This window comes from Hyperolius riggenbachi, chromosome 11 (assembly GCF_040937935.1).
Source record: "Hyperolius riggenbachi isolate aHypRig1 chromosome 11, aHypRig1.pri, whole genome shotgun sequence".
NCBI classification, from domain to species: Eukaryota; Metazoa; Chordata; class Amphibia; order Anura; family Hyperoliidae; genus Hyperolius; species Hyperolius riggenbachi.
This window is the reverse complement of record NC_090656.1, coordinates 220,053,622-220,075,320: the sequence shown is the minus strand read 5'-3', so window position 1 is coordinate 220,075,320 and position 21,699 is coordinate 220,053,622. Positions and strand designations below refer to the sequence as shown.

Here is a 21,699-nt window from a genome sequence, read left to right as displayed (position 1 = left end):
TCGCGATAGTGGAAACGAGCCCTTAGGGCCCAATTTCCACTATCGCGAATTCGCATGTGTTTTTCGCATGCAAATTCGCATAGCAATACAAGTGAATGGGACTGTTTCCACTTGTCAGGATTCCTTTGTGTTTTTCTGTGCAGTAAAAATTTGCATGGCAGAGCCATCAGAATTCGCATACCGCATACCACTATGCGAATCGCATACAATGTATTTAATAGGAAATTCGCATGAGGTTTGTGTATGCGAATTTTCATGCGAATTCGCATAGAAACAATGGAAAAGCACACCAGCACTGCCATGGTTAAATTCGCATACATCGCCATCCATGCGAATTCGCATGAAAATTTGCATAGACCCGCATGCGAAATTCGCATCCGCATGCAAATTTTTACCGCGGCGATTCCCACCGCACAAGTGGAAATGCAGCCTTAGGCTCGGGCTCGTTTTGCATAGGTCGATTTTCCACAAGCAATTTCCTCAAGGCATTGCGACGTTCCTGGAAATAAATTCACTTCTTTACTTTCTTTGCTGCCGGTAACTTAGTAGCCTTCGGCATGAAAGAATGTTCTAATAATTGTTCCCGTGGTTCCTTGAGGAATGTTAATAAGGTTATATTTTATTGATCAGTGGTTTGCACTGGTCTGTTGTTTATTTATAAAGTATTTTATTCCACAGTGGTACCGTGTTTGTCCCACTACAGAAAGAAATGTGGACTCGATCAAGCCCAATTCCAATCACTCATGGTCTTCTATACTCGCGCAGCACTGAAGTAGCAGAACTTGTTTTTAATTAAGTGTTCCTTTATTAGCTGTGGTTATATACTGTATTTTTTTGGACTATAAAGCAGGCCATACACTGGCTCGATTCACGGCCGTTTCGACAGCAGATCCGATCCTGGGATCGGATCTGCTGCCAATCGCTTGCGCTAAACGCACCCGCCGATCCGATTCCCTCCCGAAATCGGATCGGACCGTCGATCGCGCCGTGCGGGAAATTACCCTCGATCGCCCGGCGGTAGGAGCGCGTCGCTTGCGGCGTACGATTCGGGCCCGATCCGAGCATGTATACATTACCTGAAGCTGGCTCCGGGGTCCTCTTCTCCTCGCTGCACCGCATTTCCGCATCTCCCAGTGTACGCTTATACTTCCTGTGTCACTCCGGTGACCAGGAAGTTGAAATAGAGGGCGCTCTATTTGAACTTCCTGGTCACGGAGTAACACAGGAAGCGCCGGGATGGAGCAAGAACAGCGGTGCGGTGCAGTGCGGAGAAGATGCCCGGGAGCCAGCCTCAGGTAATGTATACGGGGGGGGGGGGACAGGCGGCAGGAGCAGCTGAACAGATTGTGATCGGTTTCAGGCTGAAATCAATTCACAATCTGTTTGCAGTAAAGGCAGCCATACGATCCCTATCTGATCAGATTCGATCAGATAGGGATCTGTCAGCTGGTCGATCTAATGGCACATCGACCAGTGTATGGCCACCTTAATGCCTAGTACACACCGTACAATTTTCTGTTAGATTTTACCATAAAATTTTCTGTTCAGCCCAATCTACACGATACGATTCTTTGTACGATCCGATTACGATTCTATTTACGATTCGATTAAATCCAACATGTCCAATCGGGATTCGATTCGATGCAATTCGATTTGCCATTGTTTTGCAATTGCAAATCGAACTGAATTGAATCAAATCCCGATCGGACATGTCGGATTTAATCGGATCGTAAATAGAATCGTAATCGAATCGTATAAAGAATCGTATCGTGTAGATTGGGCTTGAGATTTTTCTGTTAGATTTTCTGTTAGATTATTTTCTATAGAGACTGGTCGTTATCTCTGGTGCATTGGCCTCAATTCACTAAGATCATACTGGAGATAATAAGGCAAGATAAAACTTACCTCCACACAGTGAGGGAGTTATCTTATCTCTTCATTCCTTAAGTTACCTCCTCTGTAGTTAATTTACCTCCTCTGTAGTTATTTTCACAGGCAGTTAATTAACAGCCTGTCTTTAACGCTGGAGTTATTTTAAGGATTGGAGAGTTAACTTAAAGACAGAAGAGTTAACTTTAGGTTTGCCTGAGGTAAAATGTTTCCTGAATGCTACATGCCTCATCACCATGGTAACAACTCTAGAAACGTTATTAAAGACAGGAGATAAGCTTAGTGAATTGAGGCCATTGTCTTCTGGTTATCTCCTGCTGAGTAGAACAATGCTTAATCGCTAGGCAGATAGATGGTTAGATAGATAATTTCCAACATGTCAGAAATTAACTATCTGGCAGGTAAATCGAATGCTGGGCATACACTATTCGTTTTTCCCTTATCTATCGAGCCGCTGATGGCTCAATTGATAATATCCGACAGCTCCGATGACCCGCCGGATCGATTCCCCACTTCATCCCTGCGGGCGGACAATAGCGGTGAATCGAGCGGAAGATAAGGAAGCGCCCGCCGGGGACGAGCGGGAATCGATCCGGACGGCCGCGGGGACGCGGCGGGAGTCGATCCGGCGGCTAATCGAGCCTCCGGGTCGACCTGTGTATGCCCAGCAGAACAGAAAATTTAAGGTACCCATACACTGAGCTAATTAACGGCCAATCCATCGACCGAAATCGATCGATCGCAAATCAATTGACCTATCGATCAGTTTGCTGCCGATTTCGATCGATTTCAATCGATCTGACATGCTGGAAAATCTAAGTCAATCTATTGAGATTGCTTATCATTTTGCATTGGACCTAATGGAAATCTGATGGCAAAACGAGACTTCATACTGAAATCTGTTGGAAATCTGTTCCTAGCAAAAAATGTTCCTAAACACATCAGATAGATCAGAAATCTATCTGATGATCTAGCTGCTGCTAATCTAACGAGTGTATGGCCTGCTTTAGACTCGCTTTTTCGCTTCCAAAAGTGGTGGGAAAAGTCACTGCGTCTTATAGTCCAAATGCAGGGAGTTCCTGACTTGTGAACACCTGCCAACACCAACCTCCAACCCGCCTCAATGTCAGGGACTCCTTGTACTGTGCCCATGCAGAGGAGGACACAGGGGGACACAAAGGGGCATAGAGGAGGACACAGGGAGACACACGAGGTACAAGGTGACTCGCTTTTTCTCCCCCAAAAGTGGTGGGAAAAGTCACTGCGTCTTATAGTCCAAATGCAGGGAGTTCCTGGCTTGTGAATGCCTGCCAATACCAACCTCCAACCCGCCGCAATGTCAGGGACCCCCTGTACTGTGCCCATGCAAAGGACATAGGGGGACACAACGGGGCATACAGGAGGACAAAAGAAGAGACGAGGTACAAGGGGACTCACTTTTTCTTCCCCGAAAGTGGTAGGAAAAGTCACTGCATCTTATACCCCCGGCATGAGGTACAAGGGAGGGCATAATCCACAAGATGCCCCTTCACCATGGATGCACCAGGTTTAGTAAAAAAATTTCCCCCGGTTTTAGTCCTCTAAACTGTGTCTCATGGTCAAGGAGTGTCTTATAGTCCGAAAAATACTGTAACTCTCGGAAACCTCGGTTACAGGCACTACCGGTTGTACAGCCTTTCAGATTTGCAGATTGCTACAGTATCAGACATATATGGTCAAGGCCATGCTATCTACATAGCTTCACTGTAGTAGATAAAACGGAGCATGCACAGCAGAAAGTTTCTCTGTGCAGGATTCAGTGACTGTAAGCAGAGGAGAGACAATTTTACATTTTTTTTCTCACCAAAGAGACATTACTTTGGGATAAAAGCATGTGGGATTTACATGGGCAATACAAATTGGGACTGTAACTACAATGTAAATGGCCTACGTCTGCAAAAAATAAATAATGCTGTTTTTTTGAAAACTACAGTATGCTGGTCACATGATAAAACCGATCAACTTACAGGGAGTGTTCTTTAACATAAATGATAACCAAACAGACCCTCATTGGTTGACAAATAGGGGTGGGGGACTCCTGTGTGGAAGAGGCCTAAAAGTGACACTGAAGCGAAAAAAAATATGATCTAATGAATTGGTTGTGTAGTACAAATAATTAAAAAGAACATTAGTAGCAAAGAAATCTGTCTTATATCTTTATTTTCAATTTTCAGTTATATAGTTTTTTGTTACAAAAATTGCATCATTTTCTAATTTTTGCAGTTTACACACTATACTCAGCATTCTAAATGATTTCACAGAGTAGGCTAATAAACTTTTGAACCCTTCTCTGCAGGAAAAAAAAACAAAATACAGTGACAGACAGTTGAGATGATAAGCTTCAGAAGACAGAGCTCTCTGCCACTTTGAAAGTTGGAAAGTTCAGAGAAGCTCTTTTGCATAGATAATAACTGGAGTTTCTTAACTCTTCCTGTACTGGAAATAATATCAGACTCATATTTGTGCTGCTAACGGTTTATTTTTTATATCATAAGTTTATTTTCACTTCGATTCCCTTTAAAGAAAATGTATCACATAGGGAATGGGAGTGTGGGGGGGGGGGGGGGCACCTATAATGAAAGGGTGTGTGTGTGGCTACTCCAGCTGTGGTGGAACTACAAGTCCCATGAGGCATTTCAGTACTCTGACAGCTCCTAAGCATAACTCGGGGAGGCAGAGGCATGATGGGATCTGTAGTTTTGTCACAGTTGGAGTGCCAAGGTGAGCCATCACTGCCCTAAAGTAAACCTGTGACAAAGGGAACAAGAGGATTTTTACTTACCTGGTGCAGGCCACATGCGCTGTTTTGGATTACGCCCCTTCGCCATCGCACTCCTGTCAGGGCTGCTCAAATCCGGATACGGGAGACATCCAGATAGTTCTATGAGAATCCTCATGCGCATTAACAGTCCGCATGCGCTGAACACTCCCAGTCACGGGAACATGATGGAGAAGGTAGGTAAGTGATCATGCGCTCCCCCTCATCCACAATAAGCACGTTTCCAAAGAAATTGTAGAGATACAGATCCCCTTTCGGGTACAGACTCCCCAGATCCTTAGGTCTCAAGTGACCAAATCGCGCATCCGGGGGTGTTGGCCCCCCCGTCGCCTCTCTGGCCACTGTTTATCCTCCAGTGATTGCTGACTCTGCTGGGCTCCGCTGGGCTCTCCTTCTCACTCGTGCAGGATGTTGAGAAAAAATAAAAACAAGAGGACCAGCCTCTAATCGTGTATTACCTTCTTTTATTTTTCCAAGAAAAGTTTAAAAACATGCAGCAAGTTCATATGGCAGTTGGATAACAGATAAAGTTCTTTGGGCTAGGTGGAGTTAGCTCCCGGGTGGCCGCCTCTCACCGTCCCCTCTGCCCCTCCACACTGCTTGTTAAACTGCAAAAAACGCCAGGCCGGGGATCACTCCAGTGACTCCTCTCGGCTGTACTTCTGGCGTACGCGTCACACGCTACGCATGTACGCGTTGACGTCACTCAAGCCACGCCCATACGTGCTTATTGTGGATGAGGGGGAGCGCATGATCACTTACCTGCATAAACTTTACCAGTACAACCTGGCATATCCTGCAGCACCCCATATAACTGTTTATTTATATCTGGACATTTGTGGCTAGGTGCCATTGGAACTTTAAACACCCAGAGAGGTGGTTGTGCCATCTGGGGTGATTTTAAATCAATTGTGAGCGCTGAAATTATCTTTTCTTAAATCAATGATGGAGAAGGTGTGCGGCAAGGACTGCGCATGGGCGGCACAATGGAGGACATTGAGGGAGCTGATAGGTTACAGGGGGCTGGAAGAAGCATCAGGTAAGTAAACATTCTTCAGTTCCAGTCACCTCAGGTACTCTTTCAGCCTTTTGCACATAGTCAAGGGCTTTCAAGACGTTGGATGGCTCCTGTACATACTACATTCTCTTCCTTGGCGGTGCCCATCCCCCACCTCGGCCAAATTTAATCCAATGTGTGTGTGTAAATTTACTGATGGCTCTTTTACTCCAACTATTTCAGAAAGTATAATCGGCTCAGGCTCCTCCCTCTGCTCAGGCTCCTCCCTCTGCTCAGGCTCCTCCCTCTGCTCAGGGATGTAGCGAATGAGAAGCACGTGTTTTGGTAGATTTAGAGATGGGATTGGGGGCGGGGATGTTTTCTGACCTGATTTTTCAGCAGATATACAGTATATGCTAAAGTTTGGTGTCGGAGAGCATAGCAAAGAAAATGCCGGATCTAATGAAAACAACTACATGTAATAACAGCTTATTGGGTTTGCAGCCAGACTAGTTTGAGACTCATGCAGTCTAATTGTTATTCATGAGGCAATTTAATTTAGTTACATTTAATTTGTTGGCGTTCTGGTGAGTGTATTCCCTATGCTGACAAGGTGAACAAGAATTTCCTTTTTGCAAGCCTGAACTTTTTTTTTTTTTTTTTTTTTTTTTTTTACAAGGAGGGTGATTTTTGAAAGGAGGGTGATTTTAGTAGCACAGTAAAGTTTGGTTACGTGTGTGTGAACACGTAGCAAGTGGCCAGAGGCGAGCGATGCCAAAGACCACATCATATGCTCCAGAAAGCCCATTAACTGATCTTATGATGACCGCTAAGCAGTTTGTGATCATGGCTTTTTCTGCTTTATTTACTCAAGTTCTGGTAGGATTTTGTAATAAACTGTACCTTAAAGAGGAACTCCAGTGAAAATAATGTAATACAAAAAAGTGCTGCAATTTTACAATAATTATGTATAAATGATTTAGTCAGTGTTTGCTCATTGTAAAAGCTTTCCTCTCCCTGATTTACATTCTGACATTTATCACATGGTGACATTTTTACTGCTGGCAAGTGATGTCACTGGAAGGAGATGCTGCTTGCTTTTTTTGGCAGTTGGAAACAGCTGTAAACAGATATTTCCCACAATGCAAGGAGGTTTACAGGCAGGAAACTGCCAGGACGTGGTCCTCACAGTTTCCTGTGGGAGGGGTTTCACCACGATATCAGCCATACAGCGCCCCCTGATGGTCAGTTTGTGAAAAGGAATAGATTTCTCATGGGAAAGGGGGTATCAGCTACTGATTGGGATTACGTTCAATTCTTGGTCACGGTTTCTCTTTAACAGTGAAGAGCTGTGGCTTCTGAGATCAGAGTAGGTAGCCAAGTTGTACGACGCCACAGCTTCACCCTGTGAAGGCAATAGAAATGCACATGTTTAACTACCACATAAACAAAAAGCAACACAGGCACTTAAAGTGGACCTGAACTATTGCACTGGACAGAAGTTTAAACACAGAGAAATGCACCCTGTATGTATTTAGAGAGTTTAGCCTGTCTAATCCCCCCTCATCTGTGACTGATCCCCACTGTAGCTGTGTCAGGAATCTCCTCTGCCACTGCAGAGCTGCTAATTTGTAAACACAGGATGTTAACCCTATGTCTGCTGCCATGAAATCAGGAAGTAGACACACTGCAGATTTATTGCAGGATTTATATCAGCTGTAGCAAAGAAATGTTTTTCTTAAAAGGTTTTTATCTTTTAGAGCAGAGAAGAAGTTCAGGTCCGCTTTAAAATCAAGTTCCCGGACCCTATGTAGTAATATTGTAAAAAATGCAAAAATTTACGTGTAAGTACAGATTGCACAAATAAGTGTATAATACATGGTAAACAGTAGTGACGATCGTTGTCTGCTAATTACTAATAATCTGTAATCGCCAGTAAAATGGAGAATCCATTCTAAGATCTGCCTGCTGACATTCAAGTCTCTTACACATTTGGTGCTCGGGCCTTTTCCTATGCAGCCCCTACTCTATGGAACTCACTTCCACAATCAGTGCGAGAGGCTCTTTCTCTGGACAGCTTTAAAGCGGTATTGTCACCATAAAAATCAAATTTCAACAGCAACTGGTCTGAGTGTATTAAGTGATAAAGGTGCTATTCCTGCATTCAAAACTTTTTCTGCTGTTCTGGTTTGGAGTTATCACATACCTTAGGAGCACTGGCCCTTTAATTGCCATTGCCAAAACATATGCATGCTGGGGGTTCTTTTGAATGCTGGGAGTTCTTTTTATCTATAATATATTCCTCCTCTTCCATTTATTTCCCTGACTAGCTGATCAATTGTGTTTACAAGCAAAGCTGTGGTGACTCAGTAATTGGATGTGTAAATAAAAAAAGACTCTGGGAGGAGGGCAGCTAATGAATACACAATGAGCAAGAGAAGGGAGGGGAGGGGGGAAACAAGAGTCAGGGAGGATATGATGTCAGCATTAGCTTGGCAAAATGGCCACTGCCTAGAATAGGACTTTCTGCTTTTCCTTTGTAAAATTCACAGGAATCATTACGTGTATAGCACAATACATCTGTTATGTAAGCAGAGGTAGTATTTATCTACTTATATATGGGTGTCGCTTGTTCTTTAAGAAAAGACTAAAAACCTACCTCTTTTCCCCGAGCCTCTGAGACTGCAGAACACATGGGTCACAGCACGTTGAGTCCCCAGGGAGAAAAGCACTATAAAAATATTATTATATTTACGATTATGCAAAATTTTGCATAAAATTTCACAATTAACCCTCCTGGCGGTAACCCTGAGCTACACTCTGGGGAGCCGCCGCAGAGAGGATCACATGGCCCCGGGAGGATTTTTTAAAAATAAAATCTGTTTTATATGCTTAAGCTAGCACTTGGCTAGCTACGTCCCCCAGGTTTTGCCGCTCTCCACCGATTCCCCCCCCCCCCCCCCCGATCGCCGCCGTAATACGTACCACCCAGGGATCCCGCAATGGCGCAAACTCCAAATCAGCTCCAGGCTTCGCTATGGGGAGGATCGGGACTGCGCATGACGTCGATGACTATTCGTCGCCATAGCGATGAGTAAAGCTGCAGCTCTCGCGGGATCCGCGGAGGGGTAAATATTGCCGGCAGCGATCGGAGGGTTTAGTTAGGTGCGGCGGGGCTTGGGGGACATAGTTAGCGAGCGCAGTGCTAGCAAAAACCTAAAAAATTCATTTTATTACAAAAAATCCTCCCATAGATGCAGCCTCTGAAATTGCGTAGCGCCAGGAGGGTTAATACCACACGTGATTAGGATTTGATAATTCAACTGATTTTGTGTAATCCGTTCATAATTTTGTGTCCCGACTTTAGTGGTTAATAGCAATGCCCCCATACATGCTGTCGTCACCAAAATTGCCACATATTTCAAGGGAAATAGTGGGAACAAGTCAAAAAACAGTGCTGTGCAAACAAAAGTTTCTCCTTCATATTTTTACATTGATTTTCTCAAAAACTAGTTCTTTTTGAAAAAAAAAAATATCTTGACTCGATCCCACTATTCCCCTTGAATGAATGTAAATGGAAACTAGGTTGGTAACTTTTAAGCATCGCTTTTATCGGCCACTGGAAATGACACGTTAAAGCGGATCCAGGATGAAAAACTATAAAACTATAGCAAGTAACTTGTCTATATATCTTATCTAAAGTTTAGATGGTTTACACGGTAAATCTAGCTACAAACAGCGTCAACAGTATATGATCATTTCTTCCTATGATCAAATGAGAGTAGCCATATTCTGCTTGTCATTATTACACACCCAATCTGCTCTGTATCTCCATCTCTCAGGCTTCTTTCCCACTAAGACGTTGCGTTAGATGCTACGTTAAGGTCGCATAACGTGCACCTAACGCAACGCATAGTGGGGTAGAAGCTGGACGTCAGTTCGAGCCGCGTTAAGCGGCTCTTCATGCGTCCTGTGATGCGTACTCTTGGACGCATGAGGCATCACGTGGTCCCGCCGGCCAATCACCGCACAGAGCGGCGCTCCAGGAAGTAAACACCGCATGTCACACCGTGCAGTGAATATTAATTAGCCATGTGCCTGGCCGAGGAGGAGGAGACCTCCTCCTCCAATACTACTGAGCATGTGCAAACAGTCTAACGTGGCTTAGCCACGTATAACGCACAGCATGCAGCACTTTGAAAGAACATGAAGCGTTACAATGTAACACAACGTGGGCACTGTGAACAGCCCATTGATTTTTCATTGCTATGCGTTGGGCTGTGTTACAGGCTGCACTAACGTGCGCCTGTAACGTCTTACTGTGAAAGCAGCCTTAGTCTGTGAAAACTCTTCCCCTCTCCTTCCCTTCCCTCTCTGCCCCCTTGCCTCTGAAATCTCAGCCTCTCCCAGCTGGTAACGCCTCCTCCTTTGGGAATAACCTCCTCCTCCCCCCCAGACTTAGCTCCCATGAGCACTTGCTACATGGGACTCAGAATGCCTAGGCGCTGGATGAGCTGTGGGTTTGACTTCTTTAGTTTATAGGGAATTACGGCATTAAAACACAAACAAAAAAGTATTTGGCTTGATGTGATGAATGCCCTATAAAATATATGTAAGGGGCACAATTATGTGTAAAGTTTATCTCAGATCCACTTTAACCCCCCCCCACCCCCCTCTCACCCAAATGTCTGTCTGAAACAGACCTTTGTTTGGTTCCCCTTTAAATGCCTTGTTGATGAGAGAGGTCAGAGAAGAATGGCCAAGCTGGATGAGCTGATAGAAAGCATATGATAACGCAGATAACCAACTTCAGTCTGTCATAGCTTACAAGTTCTCAAGATACTGAGCCTGATTTACCGGTACTATCGCATCTCTAGGGATTCGCCAAGATCTTCAGCGTTGGGTGTGTAATTTAGGCCAATTGTCTCTGTCAGGTCTAAGTGGGGCCATTAAACAGTCCAACTTTTGATTCGTTGCCAGCTATTTCAGTTCAGTTTTTTTTTGGTCCTCTTGACGTTATTCCTCCATTATTGAAAGACTGAGCGTACTGGAAAGTGCATAGGGCAGCATTGATGCATCTCCACCATTAGTCAGCAGACCTCAGCGTGGAAAGTTATATAGGTCTTGGCTTCTTTCTACGTAATAACATTGACGGCTGAATACGAGAGGCTTTTCTAGGTCACGCTGAAGTGCATGCTTCTTCTTGTCTTGGCTGGCGTTAGTGTGATTTTGGCGTTTCTACTCAGGTCTTTTTTTAAAGAATGTTGGCGACTGTTGCCTTTGAATAACTCTCATATATAGATCATAAAACATTTTTGGGCAGCTGTGAGTTCCATCAGGAGAATGAAGCTTCTGGGAATTAGGATATGAACAATCTGTGTAGGTTCTGCTTGCTGTGGATAAGACACCGTACCAGTAACCCCTTCGGTCCATGATGCTGTAGTTGAAAGTCCGGTGCTCCAACGATATAGCCTACATCGTCAAAGTAACCTACATTCCCATCAATTTTCTGTCCATAGAATTGTCCTACATCGTCGAACCAACATACATTACACTGACTTACCTGTCTCCTACTCCTACACTAATCTTTCCTTATCTAACACTAACACCCCCCCCCCCCCCTCCCCCTTTTAATGTCTAACACTAACTCTCCCTCTTAATGCCCTACACCAGCCTTTCTCAACCTTTGTACCCTGGAGGAACCCTGCAAATAACTTTCGGATCTCAAGGAACCCCTGCAAACAATTTTTTGAAACCAAGGAACCCCTGTATTTATTTTGCTGGAAGCATGGTCTATAAAAGCTGGCGTGGCTGTTTATTTCTCTACCCCCATTACACTGTACTGTCTACTTATCCTAGTGCTTTCCTATTAATGTGCTCATTATTATTCTGACCCTTAATGTAGTGCTTAATTTTACAGTACCCCTTATAATAATGTGCTCTATTATACTTCCCCCACGATGGGGGAAAATCCCAACGAACCGCTGCAGAGTCTTCAAGGAACCCTGGTTGAGAAAGCCTGTCCTACATCAACCCCCCTCCTAATGCTAACCCACTGCTTCTAGTGCCTAACACTAACCTCTTAAAGGGCAACTGAAGTGAGAGGGATATGGAGGCTGCTATATTTATTTCAATCAAAATAGAGGAACGGGATATCACCCTAATAGGCTCGTCTCACCCATAAATAATCAACATATCAAAAAAGTAAGGTATGGGGAGCTCAAAAGCTGGTGTAAAAATATGCAATTTATTGAAATACATTAAAGAGAATCTGTATTGTTAAAATCACACAAAAGTAAACATACCAGTGCGTTAGGGGACATCTCCTATTACCCTCTGTCACAATTTCGCCGCTCCCCGCCACATTAAAAGTGGTTAAAAACAGTTTTAAAAAGTTTGTTTATAAACAAACAAAATGGCCACCAAAACAGGAAGTAGGTTGATGTACAGTATGTCCACACATAGAAAATACATCCATACACAAGCAGGCTGTATACAGCATTCCTTTTGAATCTCAAGAGATCATTTGTGTGTTTCTTTCCCCCTGTTCTCATCCACTGAAGTTTCAGGCTGCTCGTTTCTTCCTGCAAACAGCTTTGCCCTTGTCTGAATTTCCTCAGTATGTGAAAGCCCAGCCAGCTCAGAGGACGATTTATCCAGCTTGTAAAAGAGAAGAGAGAAGCTGCACTAATCTAAATAACACACAGGCAGTGTGCAGAGAGGGGCCTGGAAGGGGGAGTTCATAGCAGAACCACAACACTGAAGAACTTGACAGACACAGGCTGACAAGTCTGACAAGAGAGAGATAAGTTGATTTATTACAGAGACTGTGATAGTACAAAGTGCTGCAGTAAGCCAGAACACATTAGAATAGCTTTTTGAACTTGTAGGATGATAAAAAAAAGGATGCAATTTTTGTTACGGAGTCTCTTTAAGGTAGTATAAAGCCTATAGACAGACAATGACAGACATCGTCATTGTCTGTCTATGGGCTTTATACTACCTTAATGTATTTCAATAACTTGCATATTTTTACACCAGTTTTTGTGCTCCCCATACCTTACTTTTTTGACATGCTATATTTATTTCCTTTTAAGCAATACTAGTTTCCTGGCAGCCCTACTGATATTTTTAGCTTTAGCAGTGTCTGAATCCCACCAGAAACAAGCATGCAGCTAATCTTGTCAGATCTGACAATAATGTCAGAAACACCTGATCTGCTGCATGCTTGTTAAGGGTCTAGTACTAAAAGTATTGGAGGAAGTGGATCAGCAGGGCAGCCAGGCAACTAGTATTGCTTAAAAGGAAATAGATATGGCAGCCTCCATATTCCTTTCTCTTCAGTTGCCCTTTAAGTTAGTATTTTGGGGCAGCGGCTCTAATGGTGTCCAGGAAACACAAACTTATTTGAAGAGACAGCCTAAAAAAAATGTCCGAGGACTCATCTTCTGGTGTGCACAGTCCTGTATTTAAAGTCGAATTAATTTTTTTTGTGAGTGCTTCCACTATGCTGCTTTAACCCCCCCCCCCCCCCCCCCCCCAAAAAAAAAAGCAAAATAAAAAAATCCCCCAGCTGGATTGTCTTCGCTTCTTTTCAGTAGTGAAATCTCCCTGCAATAGTGTGTCTTTGCCCTCCCTGCAGTGCAGTAGTGTGTCTTTGCCCTTTTTTCTGCACTAGCAAAATCTCCCTGCAGTAGTGTGTGTCTCTGCTTCTTTTCAGTACTAAAATCTCCCTGCAGTAGTTTGTGTCTTTGCTTCTTTTCAGTAGCGGAATCTCCCTGCAGTAGTTTGTGTCTTTGCCCCCTCTGCAGTAGCAAAATCTCCCTGCAGTAGTGAAATCTCCCTGCAGTAGTTTATGTCTTTGCCCCTTCTGCAGTAGTGAAATCTCCTTGCAGTAGTTTGTGTCTTTGCCCCTTGTAGGGTAGCAAAATCTCCCTGCAGTAGTTTTTGTCTTTGCCCCCTCTGCAGTAGCAAAATCTCCCTGCAGTAGTGAAATCTCCCTGCAGTAGTTTGTGTCTTTGCCCCTTTTGCAGTAGCAAAATCTCCCTGCAGTAGTTTTTGTCTTTGCCCCCTCTGAAGTAGCAAAATCTCCCTGCAGTAGTGAAATCTCCCTGCAGTAGTTTGTGTCTTTGCCCCCTCTGCAGTAGCAAAATCTCCCTGCAATAGTGAAATCTCCCTGCAGTAGTGAAATCTCCCTGCAATAGTTTGTGTCTTTGCCCCCTCTGCAGTAGCAAAATCTCCCTGCAATAGTGAAATCTCTCTGCAGTAGTGAAATCTCCCTGCAATAGTTTGTGTCTTTGCCCCCTCTGCAGTAGCAAAATCTCCCTGCAATAGTGAAATCTCCCTGCAGTAGTGAAATCTCCCTGCAATCGTTTTTGTCTTTGCCCCATTCCAAAGTGGCCAAATTTCTCTGCAGTAGTGTTTATTTCTGCCCCTCCCACATTAGCGAGATTTCCCTGCAGTAGATTATGCCCCTCCTACAAGGTTCTGTTGAGATTGTCCCCTTCCCGCAGCTGAACTTCATCCTCCTATGCTTGTATTTTATTTAACATTGCAAATCCGAAACTATTTTCCTTCCCATTTAAAGAAAATAAATTAGAACAGTATCATGTGACTTCTTCCATAAACCTACATTTTGTAAAGTGGTCTCCGTTAATTGGTCCAGACTGCAATCCTTTTGTGATCTTAACGATGATTAATGGTAAATACCCATGGGAGAGCGATTTATTTATCTCTGCGATATGTCACAGGCCCGGCCGGCGGCAATTAGTTCTGAAGGACGGCATTAATTCGGACGGCGTTTGTTTAGCCGTGTTTAGTGTATTTACATAATTCAGATGCTCTCCGCTAAACAAAAATCTCAGCTATTTTGCCGAGAATGCAGAACTCGCTATTGCTGTTCAACTTCCAGGCCGGCGACTTCAAAGCGAGATGTACTTGTGGTGTAAACACCAGGCCCTTCCAGTTCTGATGTTCCCATCCAACAGTCTTTATTTATTAAAAGACCCATCCACATCCCTCTTTTGTACTTGTCAATGGCCCAAATAAAACTCAACTTTTTCAACTTTAAAAATTATGCATCTGTATCGGACCAGTCAGCAACTCACAGGACAAAAATTCATCTCAAGGGTAACAAATGGAAATGGTATTCGTGGCAAAAATTCTGATGTGTCATCAGGATTCGCATGGTCATGCTTAGGACTCGAATCTTCAAAGGAATTTAATTGTTTTTCATAGTGGTCTTTATAAGGGACCTTTTTTATGGGGTTTGACCCAGTTTCCTCGTCTGCATGTTGCAGAGAATTCCTGACTTGTGAGACGTAATTCTCTGTCATTCCAAGGAATTAATCATTTTCGAGGCACAATGTTCTAAAGCTCAGAAGACAAGCCATGCCTATGATTTAGATTCTTCTTAGCTGAAATTATGGTTTTTTGATTGTCTCGGCTGGAAGTATAGAGTTTGTACAGGTGTCCCCCGAAGCGGTGACCATCTAGCACATGGGGTAGGGAACCTATGGCTCGGGAACCAGATGTGGCTTTAGTGATGGCTACATGTGGCTCATATACAATCAGTAGGGGTTGATTCAATAAGCTACACTGCTCAAGCAGTGCAGCTTAGTGTGGCAGTGCAAATAAAGTTTTCAAAGTAGGCATGTTACTGCTGTAGCATGCACTACTAACTTACTCACGCTACCCCAAATGAAGGGCTGCTCCAATTGTTCCACTCTGTATTCTGTCAGGTCCAGTGACTTTGTAGAACGAGATCCCCGCACTTTGATTGGCCCAATAGGCTGCCTGTCACTTGACAGGCAGCCTATTGGGCCAAAGTGAATAAACCCCCAAGTCAGCTGGCTGATTGTACAAGCTGTTAGTATTTATTTCTCCTGTCTGGCTTTCAGGGGAATTGCTGATGTTGCTGAAACCCAAGAGAAGCTGAAGACGTATCTGATACGATCACCATGGCAACAGGGACGTGAGCCCTACTGTCCCAGTTTGAAACATATTGTATGGCTGTCACAGAATTACATTTTAAAATATGTGGCGTTTATGGCTCTCTCAGCTAAAAAGGTTCCTGACCCCTGATCTAGGAGGTGTCTGTCAGAGGGAGCAGACTTTACCCCTCCCCCTGGTCTAGCAGGATTGATGGTCTCCCTATCGCTTCTGTTGCTGCAGGAACTTCCTATAGCGGGATGCTGCTTGCTTATCCTTCCGGCAGCCATCTCTTTTGGACAGTCCACGTTGCTCTGCCACCAACCCAACAGCATGTTTGTACACCAAGTGTGTTACGGAATCATTGTTTTGGGCTACAGCTCTCTGGGCAGCTTTGCTGGTTATCTGCCCTGTTTTCTGTTCAGTTCTTACAGAGTCCTGTTTATTTTTTCTTTTAGTCCATTTTCTGTATGTTAACTAAAGCCCACCTGAAGTGAGAGGGATATGGAGGCTGCCATATTTATTCCTCTTTTAAACAATACCAGTTGCCTGGCAGCCCTGCTGATCTGTTTGGCTGCGGTGGCGTAGTGGTTAGCGCTCTCGCCTTGCAGCGCTGGATCCCTGGTTCGTATCCTAGCCAGGTCAACATCTGCAAGGAGTTTGTATGTTCTCTCTGTGTCTGCGTTTCCTCTGGGCAATCCGGTTTCCTCCCATATCCCCCCCAAAAAACCATACAGATAGGTTAACCCCCCTGGCGGTTTAATTCCCGCGGCCGCGGGAGGGTTTTTTTCACCTTTTTTTTTTTTAAGCATGTAGCTAGCCTACCGCTAGCTACATGCTTCCCCCCTCCCTGCGGCATCCCCCCGTATATTCCAATCGCCGCCTGCGCCGCTTGCCCATAAGGAAATCCCGTTCTGAACGGGATTTCCTTGAGGGCTTCCCCCGTCGCCATGGCGACGAACAGATTGACGACGTGACGTCGCAGGGAGTCCCGGTCCCCCCATAGCGCAGCCTGGCGGCGATTGGCCAGGCTGCGCAAGGGGTGTGCGGGGGAGGGCCCTGTATCCGCGGCGGGTAGCGGCACATCGGCTGCGGGCGGCAGAGATCAGACCAAACACGCAGCTAGCAAAGTGCTAGCTGCGTGTTTGAAAAAAAAATTATGTCAATCGGCCCAGCAGGCCGTGTCACACACGGGGTTACCGCTAAGGAGGTCAATTGGCTCCCCCCTAAATTTGCCCTAGACTGCAACACATACACTGTACTACACAATACATACATAGGCATAGGCCTATGATAGGGAAGCTCCTCTGAGGCACAGTTAGTGACAAGACAATGTATATATATATATATATATATATATATATATATATACTCTGTACAGCACTGCAGAAATGTTGGCGCTATATAAATACTAAATAATAATAATCACACACCTGAAGCAAGCATGTGGCAGTCACACTTCAGTCAGAGCATGTGATCTGCATGGTTGTTCAGGGTCTATGGCTGAAAGAGCAGTAGGACTGCCTGGCAATATGCATTGTTTAAAAGGAAATAAATATGACAGCCTCCATATCCCTCTCACTTCAAGTGTGTTTTAAGTGTTGTCAAATGCCCTCTTTTTAATTTCGGAAATTGATCTTCTAGTATGACAAAGATGATCTTCTTCATCCATTTTGAAAACCAGTTTTCTTCTATGTTGGGCCATTTACTTGCTTAAAGTGAACCAGAGACAAAGCACCCTCGTGTATTTTACCATATATATCAGTGGGAACATTAGAGAAAACACCTACCCTGCTCTCTGTTTTATTCTTCACTGCTCAGCTTGCTTGTTATCAGCCCTGATAAAATCCCCTTAAAAAGAACAAAAATGAAACCAAGAGCCCAATATAGTGCAGTATGTTGAACAATGGGAAATAGAGTATAGATAAGTGAAATATACTCACAAATATGGGTTATCACAAAGGCAACCACTGAAATGGCAGGTGCGAAGAATTATGACCTGACCCCACTCAGGTAATAAAAAGTCGCTCTCTGTAGATAGAAGAAGAATGGAGATACACCCTTCCACCCTGGGTGGACTAGATCTGTGGTAAAACCGGAATAACAGAGGCTCCAGCAAGGATAAAATAATTAAAATCTGCTTAAAAGGAGGGAGGTAGGTGGACTCACCCCCCTCAGGTACAAAATGACCGGACAATCAGCCATAAAAAGTAACAATAACATTTATTGGGAAATCTACAGGTATGCATACCTGGATTTTTTTATCCTTGCTGGCGTCTCTGTTCCGGTTTTACCACTGATAAAATCCCCAACTGAGCAATCAGTCTGGCTTTGCTCAGGAATCATTATAGCTGAGTCATTATAGCAGAGCCAGAAGGGGGCAGGCTTGGGCTTGAAAAGACATCAGAGAAGACAGACTCAGCTATATTTATTCCTGAGCAAAGCCAGACTGAATGCTCAGGGATTTTATCAGGGCTGCTAACAAGCAGGCTGAGCAGTGAAGAATGAAACCGAGAGCAGGGTAGGGGTTTTCTCTAATGTTCCCACTGATCTATATGGTAAAATACATGAGGGTGCTTCGTCTCTGGTTCACCTTAAGAGCTGCTTGATCTCCGCGGTGTACAAGTAATGCACGAGTTTGCCCTGTTCAGTACACAGAGTTGCTTTGCTTGTGTTTGGCGGTTGGATATTTCAGATGTACAACTTTCTCATTGTGTTGACTAAGGCGATCGAGTCTGACTTTCTCTGGCCACAGGCAATATTTTTAGTACGCATTTATGATCTGAGGAAGCTGCAAATGCCCGCGAAACCTGTTGTCCAACCCTAGTGCAATAAACTCTTGAATTGATAATGAGTTTTATTGGCTGATTTTAAATGTGGCATAGTGTAGTGAGAGGTATATGGAGGCTGCCATATTTATTTCCATTTTAACAATGCCAGTTGCCTTGCAGCCCTGCTGATCTATTTGGCTGCAGTAGTGTCTGAATGACTCCAGAAACAAGCACGTGGCCAATCTAGTCAGATCCGACAAGAATTTCAGCAACACCTGATCTGCTGCATGCTTGTTCAGGGTCTATGGCTGAAAGTATTAGAGGCAGAGGATCAGCAGGACAGCCAGGTGTTGCTTAAATGGAATGTGGCAGCTTCCATATCCCTCTCACTTCAGTTGTCCTTTAAACCCACGGGAGAGGTAAGCCAATTACATCTCTTCTTTTAAAACCATATTTAATAATTTTATATGTTTTGGTACCCCCACCAATTATTAACATAGATGTGATGTTTGTAAAAGATCCTTCAGAGTCGTTCCGTTACTTGAGCTACACACGGAACGATTGATGACTTCTGATTTGCTACTCTGCTTATAGGTTAATCTAGGGAGTGACACGCTCCATGTAACAGGGGTACCCAGTTGCTCTTCGGGCCTTGACAACGATAGAGCATTTTCATCCAGCTGGAGAGCAAAATGATGTGTAGCAAGTGTTTTGACCTCATTTGACTTTAAAGAAATCAGGCGGTTGTTCCCAGTCTGGGATGGGCTGTCACTCAATCAACACATTGGTTTTAGTCTTTACTTAGAAGCTTATTTTGCTCTAGCAAGCAGATTGTAGGTCAGGACTGAAAGAAGGTCAGAAGAAGCTTCTTTTTATTAATAGGAGGAGGACCTTTGCCAGGTACTTGGGTTGTGTATTGGGAGTGACCTTCACTTGGGAGAGGTGGACAAAATCGTCACTGTTCGGTCTTGTGCTTGCTTCCCCTTAAACTTTATAACTTTATAAGGAGGCTTAGCCATGAAGTCTAGAACGGGATAATGTGATATGATGGAGACTATGGACTCCCCCCAAACTCTGACAAATGTTAGGCTCTTCCAAGTGTTCTCCAAAGTTTAGTTCAACATGCGGCACTGATACCAGTTGTGAAGATGTAACAGGTTTACAGTAAAGTTTCTCTAATGGGAACCAAATTATGTTATCATCACCCTCTCTTTTCAAACCTCTGTCTCTGTTTACTTTTTCCTCACCACTTCTCTCTTTTTGTTTCCGTTCTTCTCTCTCCCCATCACAACACTCCACACTATTCCTCTGTTTGTTAGTTACCTTACTTCTCTCACCCTAATCTCTCCCCCCACATCTCCATATCTCTCTCTCTCTCTCTCTGTCTCAGAAGAGCTGACAATCTACTCAGAGCAATAGTCATAGTGTTACACCACTACTATATTGTAAACCCTTGTACACACATACGAGACATGTTGCTGGACATCAGGACTCAATCCCTTGGGCGACTTTGCAGGGCTGAGGCTAGAGGATTGGGGAGCATCTCAGGGTTAATTACTTACCTGATTGGCCGTAATCTCCCAACCAAAAATGTATCCGTGGCCGGTTTTTCCAAAGCTCTGCTGAGGCTCTGGTCATCCCCATCTGTGGTGTCCCGGTCTGCGCCCAGTTCAGCAGCTACCGATTAGGCTACGGTGGACCACGGTAAGACAGCTGGGGGCGGTTCATGGCAACACAGATGGGCCTGGACAGAGCCTTAGCAGAACTGTGAAAAAAATCTGTCGTGGCAACACAGGTGGAAGCTTCCAAATAGTCCAAATAGCTTTGGAAGGCTTCGGAAACATGGCCTCTACAGCATTGCCAGGGGGGGGGGGGGGGCGGGTACCAACTGTGTGACGAGCTACAGCCGATCAGCTGTCGGGGAATTGAACACTTTTCCACTTCACGGAATGCAGAATTTTTAAAAGATGGCAATTGTGTTTATCAATATGGTGTTAGACTTCTTCTGCGCTGTTAATTCATGTATTTCAACAAGAACACCAGTGTTTTTTGGTCTCGGAGCAGTTCTTTTCAGCGCAGGAAGATTTGGGTGCAGCCGGCGCCACCATAGACTGTCATAGGAATTACAGCTACAGCGGCGCTCAGTGAGTAACGTCTGCACCATCAGAAGTTACTTATAAAACACAATAATTCGGCCTCCAGCAATCGCTGGAAGCCGAATTATATCATTCCCCCACTATCCATGGCGGCCTGGAGGGGGAATAGTAATTAATGCCGCCGGGACTTGTGCAGCAGCAGGATCAGCCATATATCGGCTGTATCCTGCGCCCAAGTCTACCGGCGCCGAATTCAAATGTATGCGGTCTCAGTAGCACTAATTACCTTAAAGAGAATCTGTATTGTTAAAATCGCTCAAAAGTAAACATACCAGTGCGTTAGGGGACATCTCCTATTACCCTCTGTCACAATTTCGCCGCTCCCCGCCGCATTAAAAGTGGTTAAAAACAGTTTTAAAAAGTGTGTTTTTAAACAAATAAAATGGCCACCAAAACAGGAAGTAGGTTGATGTACAGTATGTCCACACATAGAAAATACATCCATACATAAGCAGGCTGTATACAGCATTCCTTTTGAATCTCAAGAGATCATTTGTGTGTTTCTTTCCTCCATGCACTGAAGTTTCAGGCTGCTCTTTTCTTCCTGCAAACAGCTTTGCCCTTGTTTGTAATTCCTCAGTATGTGAAAGCCCAGCCAGCTCAGAGGACGATTTATCCAGCTGATTAGAGCAGCTTCTCTCTTCTCTCTTATCTAAATAACACACAGGCAGTGTGCATAGAGGGGCCAGAAAGGGTGAGTTCATAGCAGAACCACAACACTGAAGAACTTGGCAGCCTTCCAGACACAGGCCGACAAGTCTGACGGGAAAGATGCATTGATTTATTACAGAGACTGTCATAGTAGAAAGTGCTGCAGTTAGCCAGAACACATTAGAATAGCTTTTTGAACATGTAGGATGATAAAAAACAGGATGCAATTTTTGTTACGGAGTCTCTTTAAGATTGTGGTCATTTAAAAAGTGGACATTGTGGCACGAGTTATGCATTTGTTATTGGCAGCTCCACACTTGCAGTAAAATGAAGCAAACAGAGCATGTGACATTTTGATTTAATAAAATTTTATGGAATGTCAACAAGAATTTAATATAGTTTTATGGTTCACATTTTTTATACGGTAATTACATCGTTCTGTAAAAGCGACAGCGGGAATCTTATCTGACTGCTTTCTAACCTCCG

At 44.2% G+C, this 21,699-nt stretch overlaps 1 protein-coding gene across 6 annotated transcripts in view; it reads left to right on the top strand.

The window, feature by feature from the left end:
* SBF2 (SET binding factor 2) overlaps positions 1 to 21,699 on the top strand; it is a 604,108-nt gene that overhangs the window by 212,505 nt on the left and 369,904 nt on the right. The gene's annotated exons all lie outside the window — the stretch shown is intronic.